The 10,149-nt window shown below is 52.0% G+C and overlaps 1 pseudogene; it reads left to right on the forward strand.

The window, feature by feature from the left end:
* Nucleotides 1-2,178: 2,178 nt before the first annotated feature.
* On the forward strand, nt 2,179-8,880 carry LOC103600241 (annotated as a pseudogene).
* Nucleotides 8,881-10,149: the final 1,269 nt, after the last annotated feature.

Consider the following 10,149-nt stretch of genomic DNA (forward strand, 5'->3'; position numbering starts at 1 on the left):
CCATTTAATTTTAAGACTGAGAATAATCCTCTTTGGCTCAAAGCTCTGTCTTCTGGGCCCACGTGGTGATGTTACTACCTCCCTGCTAGTGACAAGTGTTATGCCAACACCCTTCGTGTTATTGTCACCAGGCAATTACCTTCAGGTTTACCCCATCAGGAAGAGACAGCAAAGTTTTTATCAAATGCACCATTAACTCACCACCCCCTAACCCACTCCCCGTGAGACAGGCAGGGTGAGCCGAGACCTGGCGTCCTCACCAGCAAGGTGGCCTTAGGCCAGTCATTACCTCACTGTTTCCATCTGCAAAATGGGTAACGTTTCCTGCCACCCAAAGTCATGGTGAGATCTAGAAGTACCATCAGTGCCCAGCACCTAGTAGACACCTGGTGAATGTGACCATTCTGTTTTTATGATTTTCTGCCAAAGCACAGATTTATATCCAACTCCTGAAGCAGTTACCTCTGACAAGTTATGTAGGGACTGAGAAATTCAAAAGAAAAAAAAAAAATAGAGGAGCCAGTCCATTTAATTATGGATAAATGACCATCGTCATCCAGTGAGGGAGGATGTGTTTATTCTGTCTACATTGGCTGATTATGAAACTGGAGACGAGTTCCCCTAGTCTTTAGAAGATCAGCCTCGGGGCCGGCCCAGTGGCGCACTGCTATAGTGCGCCGCTTGGGAAGTGCGGTGGCGCTCCCGCCGAGGGTTCGGATCCCACATACAGACCAGTTCCCACTCACTGGCTGAGCGAGGCGCGGGAGCAACACCAAGGGTTGCGATCCCGTTGCCGGTCCCGGTCTGGTACGGGGGCAACACTGAGGGTTGCGATCCATTACCGGACACGGAAAAAGACAAAAAAAAAAAAAAGAAGATCAGCCTCTTTTCTACAGCTGGCTTTGGGGACAGAGGATGGCTTTTCTCCCAGGTAAGCCCCGAGGGACCAGCTTGTTCTCACATTGACTTTAACCCCTAGGAGGTGGCCCCGGAGGAGAAACTGCCTTAAAGGGAGACCAGAGACCTGGCTGAGAGTCTTTAGGGGAAGGTGTTTAGATCATGGAGACTATTCACCTGACCAGCACCAGAGTGATCTATCTGAAGGACCTTGTCACTCTGTGCCTCTGTTCATCTGTTAGAATATAACAGAACCTGCCTCAAAAAACCTGATCAAAAAAAGTTAGCTATTAAAAAGTCAAATGTGGGGCTGACCCCGTGGCTCACTCAGGAGAGTGTGGCGCTGGGAGCACAGCGGTGCTCCCGCCGCGGGTTCGGATCCTATATAGGGATGGCCTGTGTGCTTACTGGCTGAGCGCGGCACAGGCAACACCGCGCCAAGGGTTGCGATCCCCTTACCGGTCACGAAAAAAAAAGGACAAAAAAATAATAATAATAATAAATAAAATAAAAAGTCAAATGTGGGGCTGGCCTGTGGTTCACTTGGGAGAGCGTGGTGCCGACACCACCTAGTCAAGGGTTAAGATCCCCTTACCGGTCATCTTTAAAAAAAAAAAAGTCGGGCTGGCCCGGTGGCGCACTCAGTAGAGTGCGGCGCTTGGGAGCGCGGTGGCGCTCCCGCCGAGGGTTCGGACCCCATATAGAGACCGGTCCACTCACTGGTTGAGCGCGGTGCTGGCGCAACACCGAGGGTTGCGATCCCATTGCCGGTCGTGGTACGGGCGTGACACTGAGGGTTGCGATCGTGGTACGGGCGCGACACTGAGGGTTGCAATCCCGTTACCGGTCATGAAAAAAGACAAAAAGGAAAAAAGTAAAAATAAAAAAATTTTTTTAAAAAGTCAAATGTGACATTGTCTGCCAGCCATATCCAGAGGTAAACCTTGCTAGCCTAACAATAATCACATATGCAGATCGGTTGCTTAGGAACCCCATATATCAAGGTGGTCAAGATTGCACTGTCTGTGGCCAGGCAGGCTGCCTGGGGTCTAGTCCCCACATCATCCGTGAGACCCTGACTGACTCCCCTCCTGCAAGTCCCATTTTGCAGATGGTAAAACTAAGTCAAGCTTGGAGAGAAGAGGGCTCTCTGAGGTTGCAAAGAAAGTGTTACCAACAGACCAGGCTCAGCTAGCCCTCTCGCACTAAATGAATGACTCAAAAGTCCAAAAGTTGGTGCAAGGTTTGGAAGTTTTATCCAGATAACCGGTACTCACCTAAATGTCTAACCAAGCAAACAAACAAAGAGAAAAGCGGAACATTTCCCTGGACCAGAGCGAGGGCTCCTTGCTGTCCAACGACTTCTTGGATACCCCGGTGACCTGGATATTAACATGGACGACATTGAGACCCCAGATGAGACCGACTCGGTGGAGTTCCTGGGGAACGGCAATGAACTGGAATGGGGAGGTAATGGTTGAGGGTCTCTCGGTGGTCCCTGCCAACCCTCAAACCTGGCTAGAGTTCTCCTTTTGGCTTCCAAGCCTGGCTTTCTGGAGCCTTCACTGTGTTCCTGTAGACTCAGAGAGTGGCAGTTGGGGCAGAGGTTCTAATGGGGGGCGGGGGGACACAGAGCAGCTCCAGGAGGGTCCATCCACCCTGGCAACTTGATGCACATCTTTCTTGTGGACTTGTGGGTTTTTCTGGGGGATGCAGTTTTTATTGGATTCTCAAAGGCCACCAAGATCCAAACAAACAGCAGGCAATTGGGATAACACATACTCGCTAAGCAGTAACTCAGGGGCTGGTCTTGATTGAGGTGTCAGGAACGTGGTGGGAATTTGACAGGAGCAGGTGTTCCCTACCTGCATGAATGGGTTGTCCGAAAGACGGATGCTAGATACCTAATATGCACAAGAATATTGGTCATCGGTGCCACAGGAAAATAAGGTGGGGGATGGGAGAGGGCAGGGATTCTCGCCGGGGCAGAGGCAGATTCTGCCCCCCAAGGGACACTTGGCAACCTCTGGGGATGTTTGTGTCTGTCACGACTAGGGGTGCTCCTGGCATGGAGTAGGTGGAGGCCAGGGACGCTGCTCGGCACCTGCAGTGCCCAGGACGGCCTTGCCTCAGAGAATGATCCCGCCCTGGTGTCCACAGTGCCAAGGAGGAGAGACCTTGGCTTAGGTAACTGCGGGGGGGGGGGTCCCTTTAAAGGGTGGTCAGGCCAGGCCTCTCTGGGTACGTGTTATTTAAGCTGAAATTCCCGAGGCCAGAACAAGGGCCTTGCAGGGGCTAGAAACCCATGGCAAGGAGTTTGGCTCTGATTCCAAGTGTGGCAGAAAACTGCAGCAGGATCGAACAGGTCCGATCTCTGATATGTGTTTGGAAGTGCTCACTGTCATGGCCAGGGAACAGTGGACAGTTGCAGGGACAGGGAGGCCAGAGAGGAGGCCAGCAGGAGGTTGTCATACGAGATGGCGGTGGCCGTGGGGTGCAGAGGAGTGGGCGGACTTGAGACCTCTCTAGGAAGCAGAGTCTGCAGTACTTGCTGGGGGGATATGGGGCAGAAAGTCAAAGGTCCACCTGGGTTTTGGCCTGAGCAGTTGGGCATAGGGTCACGCAATGTCCTGAGGCAGGAAGAACAGCTGGGAAAGAGGTGGCTCTTTTAAGAGAGATTAAGAACGCTGAGAAGCCCAGAGAGGGAGATACAGTGAGTAACATCACACAGCAAATCATTCATCAGAACAGGCTGTTCCCAGGTCACCTGACTTGTACCCCCCAAGCAATTTCCTCTGTTCCATGGCTTAAGAAATATTAATATTTGGGCATGAGTTATTACTCCCAGTTCCTCCATTTCTCGCAGCAAACCCAACCTGATACAGTCGATTAGCAAAGCACAGGATAAGTGTTTCCGCCTGTGGTCCAGGACAGAGGGAGATGCCCAGGGAGACACTGGGATGCTAGCACAGATATTGGTTTCCAGTAGTGGAACACCATTGTTATACTCAGTTATGGTTCATCCCAGCAATGACAGAGAGGGGACACAGAGCTGCACACCCACGGCCCTTGGTCTCTGGTTGCTCATGTCTGTTGGAGGAATACAGACATGGAAACTGACTGTTAAGAGTACAATATGAGGCCGGCCCGTGGCTCACTCGGGAGAGTGCGGTGCTGATAACACCAAGGCCACGGGTTCGGATCCTATATAGGGATGGCCGGTTTGCTCACTGGCTGAGCGTGGTGCTGACAACACCAAGTCAAGGGTTAAGATCCCCTTACCGGTCATCTTTTAAAAAAAAAAAAAAAAAGAGTACAATATGGCCAGGACGGGGCTGATAGGGCTCAGGAGGTGCAGGGCAGCCTGTGACTAGGGGTGCAATCCAGAATGCAAGGGTCAGGTCTTCCAGATCAGTGCGGGATTCAGTCTTTACCCCATGGGTAGTGGGACGGACTTTGCATCTGTACTCATAAGGAATATTGGTCTGTGGTTTTCTTCCTTTTGATGTCTTTGGCTTTGGTCTCAGGGTAACGCTGACCTCACTGAGTAAGTTTAGAAGTGTTCCCTCCTTTTCAATATTTTGGAAGCGTTTGAGAAGGACTGGTATTCATTCTTTATTTATTTATTTTTTTTAAAGATGACCGGTAAGGGGATCTTAACCCTTGACTTGGTGTTGTCAGCACCGTGCTCATCCAGTGAGCAAACCGTCCATCTCTATATGGGATCCGAACCCGTGGCCTTGGTGTTATCAGCACCACACTCTCCCAAGTGAGCCATGGGCCAGCCCTGGTATTCATTCTTTAAATGTTTGGTAGAATTCACCAGTGAAGCCATCTGGTCCTGGGCTTTTTTGGCTGGGAGATTTTTTTGTTGTTGTCCTTTTTGAGACTGGCCGCAACGCGTTCAGCCAGTGAGCGCTGTGAGTGCACCGGTCATCCCTATATAGGATCCGAACCCGCGTCGGGAGCGCTGCTGCACTCCCAGCACCGCACTCGCTCGGCCTCTTGGCTGGGAGATTTTTGATGACTGATTTGTTCTCCTTACTTGGTATGGGTCTACTCAGATTTTCTATTTCCTCTTGAGTCAGTTTTGGTAGTTTGTGCATTTCTAGGAATCTGTCCATTTCATCTAGGTTGCCTGATTTGTTGGGGTGCAATTGGTCAGAGTGTTCTCTTAGAATCTTTTTCCCCCAGAACAGGGCTCCAAAACCAATAGAATATTCTGAGAGACCAGTGAAAGGGGTGTCCAAGAAGGCTTCCTGGAGGAGGTGGTGTTTAAATCAAGCCTTGAAGGGCGAGTAGAAGGGAGAGGAAAATGGGCAAGCAGGGCAGCCAGGTGGGGAGAAGTGAAGGACACACGGCCACCGGCAGCGAAGGGAACTGTAGGAGGGAGTCTGGGCAGGAGGTTGGGAGATGTCCAGACTCAGGTGTCCCTCTCACTCCCCCCACCCTGGCTGCTTCCAGAGGACACCCCCAGGGCCACCGCTAAGAACATGCCTGTGGACAGTACAGATCTTGGGATGTTGCAGTGGAGGATGGGTGGTGCCACCAACAGGAGCCTGTGGCGGACAGTGATCATCGGGGAACAGGAGCATTGCATCGACCTGCGCATGACCCAGCCCTACATGAAGGGGGTCACTCATGGAGGTGAGGCCAGCACCCTCAGCACCCCCTCCCGGCTCCAGCTGGGACTGCTGGGCAACTGGAGACCTGTCAGTGCCCCTCCCTGGACCTTGGTCTCTTCCTCTGATCCACGGAGGGTGGGTGGGCCGTGGGCAGTGCCCACCAGGGGTGCCTCTGATGTTGGCTGTCACCCTCCAGGGCCTGGCTGCCGTGACTCAGAGCTGTACCCTCCTGAGCACATGGGCAGTGGGAAGGGGCTGGCCAGAGATGAGGTGGACGTGGGAGATAGTGCACGGCGTGGCTCAGGGCTCAGGGCTGGAGGCCACTCACTGGCCGCCTTTCCCCAGGGTCCTATGGCGAAGGTCTCAATGCCATCATCGTCTTTGCTCCCTGCTTTCTCCCAGACAGCAGCTCGCCCGACTACCACTACATCATGGAGAACCTCTTCCTGTAAGTCACCCGCCCGTTGTGGGCAGCCTGGGGCCGGCCACTGGCAGCTCTGAGATGGCCAGGCTGGTGGGGGTACAAGGCTGCAAGAAGCATGCAAGGGCTCTGAGCGGCGCTGCCTGGCACTTCAGCACAGTGGTGGCCTTTCTGGTCCACCCCGTCCTCCTTCTCCTCGTCTATCATTTATTGAGCATTTCCTACCTGACAGGCACAAGGCTAAGTGCTTCCTATGTGTGAACGCAGCCCGCCTTTCCACACCCCTATGGGGTTGGAACTTTGCCTCTCATTCTAGAGGTGAGCGATCTGAGGCACGGAGAGGTTAAGTGACTTGGCCAAGGGCAGACAGGTACAGTTTTATTATGACAGATACAGACAGTACATATGAAGCACCTGACGTGATAGTAAGAGCTCAGTAAATCGCGGTTCTTCTTTTTATTGTTAATAATAGCGACCTAATAGTAAGGTTTCCATCTTACACAGCGGAACTTGCAGTACATATGAAGCACCTGACGTGATAGTAAGAGCTCAGTAAATCACGATTCCTCTTTTTATTGTTAATAATAGCGACCTAATAGTAAGGTTTCCATCTTACACAGCGGAACTTGGGTGCCAGGTTGGGTCAGACAGGACAGAAAGGGGCAGGATTTGGCAAGAAAGAAGGGGTCAGGGCAATTTGGTGGGAGCTCCTGGCATAGAGTAGGTGGCGGCCCAGGACGCTGCTCAGCAGTGCCCAGGACGTGCCACCATAGAGAGTGATCCGACCCTGATGTCCACAGTGCTGAGGGGAATAGGCTGTGATCTGTCTACATCCCTATTGTGTGGACTGTCTGCCACACCCCCGAGTCTCCTGTTCCCCAGCTGTAGATGGAGCTATGCCCGACTCTCAGCATTAATCTCTGGAGACATTAAATGGGATCATGTATATAAACACCTGGCACCTAGGAAGTGCTCAATACAATGGTAGCTGGTGCTATTCTTATGCCCACCGACATTGATTTGGGGTGGGCTGGGATCATCCACATTCACCACCCCACCCTGGAGTGTTGCAAGGACAGCAGACACCTGAACAGCTGTGGCTGGCCTGGCCAAGGCAAAGGTGGACGCAGAGAAGGTAGGAGCTGCAGGTGTCCTGACACTGGGCCCCTTCTGCTGGGTCTCTGTCTTCTGCACTCCGGGACCAGGTACGTCATCAGCAGCCTGGAGCTCCTGGTTGCCGAGGACGACATGATCATGGGGTGGGCTGGGATCATCCACATTCACCACCCCACCCTGGAGTGTTGCAAGGACAGCAGACACCTGAACAGCTGTGGCTGGCCTGGCCAAGGCAAAGGTGGACGCAGAGAAGGTAGGAGCTGCAGGTGTCCTGACACTGGGCCCCTTCTGCTGGGTCTCTGTCTTCTGCACTCCGGGACCAGGTACGTCATCAGCAGCCTGGAGCTCCTGGTTGCCGAGGACTACATGATCGTGCACCTGAAAGGTGCCACCCCCCAGTGGAGGATGCTCGGCATAGGCTGGCTGAAGAAGTGTTACCAGATGATTGACAGGAGGTGAGGGGGTGGGCCTGGGAACCACCTTGGGGGGCAAGGAGCACCAGTGGGGGCATGACAAATCAGCCAGAGCAAGGGACCTGGAGTGGTGACGACTTTCTGGAAGGTGGTGTAGTTGCTAGGGCTTTCGTGACAAAGCACCACAAACTAAATGACTTAAGCAACAGAAATTTGTTCTCACTCAGTTCTGGCTGCCAGAAGTCCAAAATCCAGGTTCTGGCAGGGCTGGTTCCTTCTGAGGCTGTGCGGGGCGCTCTGTTCCACGTCTCTCTCCCAGCTTCTGGTGGTTGCTGCCGTCTTTGGTGATCACTGGTTTAGGCACGACATCCTGATCTCTGCCTTTGTATTCACGTGGCATTCTCCCTGTGTGTGGGTGTGCATACCAGTCATGTTGGATTAAGGATCCGCCCAACTCCAGTATGACATCATTTTAACTAATTATATCTGCAATGACTCTGTTTCCAAACAAGATCACATTCTGTTAAGTGCACAGCTCAGTGGCATTAAGCACATTCACGTGGCTGTGCAGCCGTCACCAACATCATCTCCAGAACTTTCTCATTGTACGAAACTGAAGCTCCTATTAAACACTCACTCCCCATCCCCCTCCCCAGCCCCTCACACCCCCATTCTACTTTCTGTCCAGATCTGATGACTCTAGGGACCTCCTGTGAGTGGGATCACACAGTGTTTGTCCCTGTGTGACTGGCTTATTTCATTAAGCACAGTGTCCTCAGGGTTCATCCACGTTGTAGCACATGTCAGGATTCCCTTCCTTTTTGAGGCTGACTCATAGTCCATTGTGTGGATGGACCACATTCATTTATACATTCATCCCTCAGTGGATACTTGGCTTGTTTCCACCTCTTAGCCACTGTGCATACATAGCTGCAGAACGGTTTTCAAATTAAGCGCTGACTCATTCTGTGCCCAGGATAGTGCAGGGAGGCTCAGAGTACCTGCAGGTCCCCCCTCTGGCACTAGGTGGTGAGAATACAGTCTCAGCTACTCCAGCCCACCGAGTGGGGTCTCTCCCTTACCCCATCCAACTTGGGGTCTTAGGGACTTGAAGAGTGTGTCTTTATCCTGCCACAGGACCCACAACTCCTGGATGAGGACAGGGATTTGACAGGCACCTGGAGACCTCCTGTGGAATGAAGGGGGAAGTGAAAAATGCCTGCATTTAGCTCTCCATCCCTTCTCCTGCTCCCCCCAACTCCACCCCCTCCCCCAGGGATTGCCCCAGATCCCATCTGGCTTCCTTTGCCTCCCCACACAGATTGCAGAAAAACCTGAAGTCCTTGATTATCGTCCACCCCTCCTGGTTCATTCAGACGGTGCTGGCCATTTCCTGCCCTTTCATCAGGTGAGACGAGGAGATTGTCAACTGCGTGTGCCACCTGTGTGTGTGTTTAATATGCATTTTCCAGCTTCTGTATGATGAATGTGTATTATTGCCCTTAAACAGATTTAAATTACAAATACATATGTATGTATATATTCTTATTAAGCAACACACATGGGAAAAGTAACAACCATGTCTCAACTATTGAGAGGTTGTTTTTTTTTTTGGTTTTTTTTTTGGCAGCTGGCCAGTATGGGGATCTGAGCCCATGACCTTGGGGTTATAAGGCTGCGCTCTAACCAACTGTGCTGACCAGCCAGCCCCATCTCTCAACTGTTGAATGTTGAACACTTTTTTTTTTTGTCCTTTTTGTGACCGGCTGCACCGCACTCAGCCAGTGAGCACATCGCACCGGCCATCCCTATATAGGATCCGAACCCTCAGCGGGAGCGCTGCTGCACTCCCAGCGCCGCACTCTCCCGAGTGTGCCACGGGCTCGGCCCTGTTGAACACTTTTTAATAGTTGCCGCTACAACCCTGGGAGGTTGATGTCATCATGCCCATTTCATGAATGAGGAAACTGAGGCTTGGAGAGGTCACAGAACCCACTCAGAGTCACACAGCAAGGATTCTAGCCTGCCACACTCCCCCAGAGGTGATCCCAGCTCCATCAACTCCAGTATCTGTGTGGGGGCCGTTGAGACTCCAGGAAGGTGTCACCTATTCCTGGCCCCATGGACATTGGGGGGGCCCACAGTACAATAAATCAATCCATGTGTGTGTTGGGGGTCCCTAAGACCACCCTTAAATTCGGTGATTCACTGAAAGGACTCACAGAACTCAGAAAGGCTGTTATGCTTATCGTTTATTCCAGCAAAAAGATACAGATTAAAGTTAGTAAAGGAAAAAGGTGCAGAGAGGAGTCCAGCAGAGAGCAGAAGGAAGCTTCTAGCTGTTCTAACCTGGTGGAGCATTACTGACAGCCCTTAATTCTCCCAGCAACAATGTGAAACAACTCTAAGTGTTGCCAGTCAGGGAAGCACAACTGAGTCTCAGCGTTCAGGGTTTTTATTGGAGGGGTCATTCACATAGGGATGGAGCTCCATATGGCTGACATTGTTACTTAGTCTCCAGCCCCTCCAGTCCCTCATGGTTTCCAGAGGTCAAACTGGCACCACGTGGCCCAACGCCCCCACCATAAATCACATCTTTAGCATAGAAGATCTGGCAGGGCTTAAGGCCATGGGTAAACAAAGACACTCTTGGTTGGCCAGGTAGCTCAGTTGGTCA

Source organism: Galeopterus variegatus, unplaced genomic scaffold (assembly GCF_000696425.1).
Source record: "Galeopterus variegatus unplaced genomic scaffold, G_variegatus-3.0.2 Scaffold3273, whole genome shotgun sequence".
NCBI lineage: Eukaryota > Metazoa > Chordata > Mammalia > Dermoptera > Cynocephalidae > Galeopterus > Galeopterus variegatus.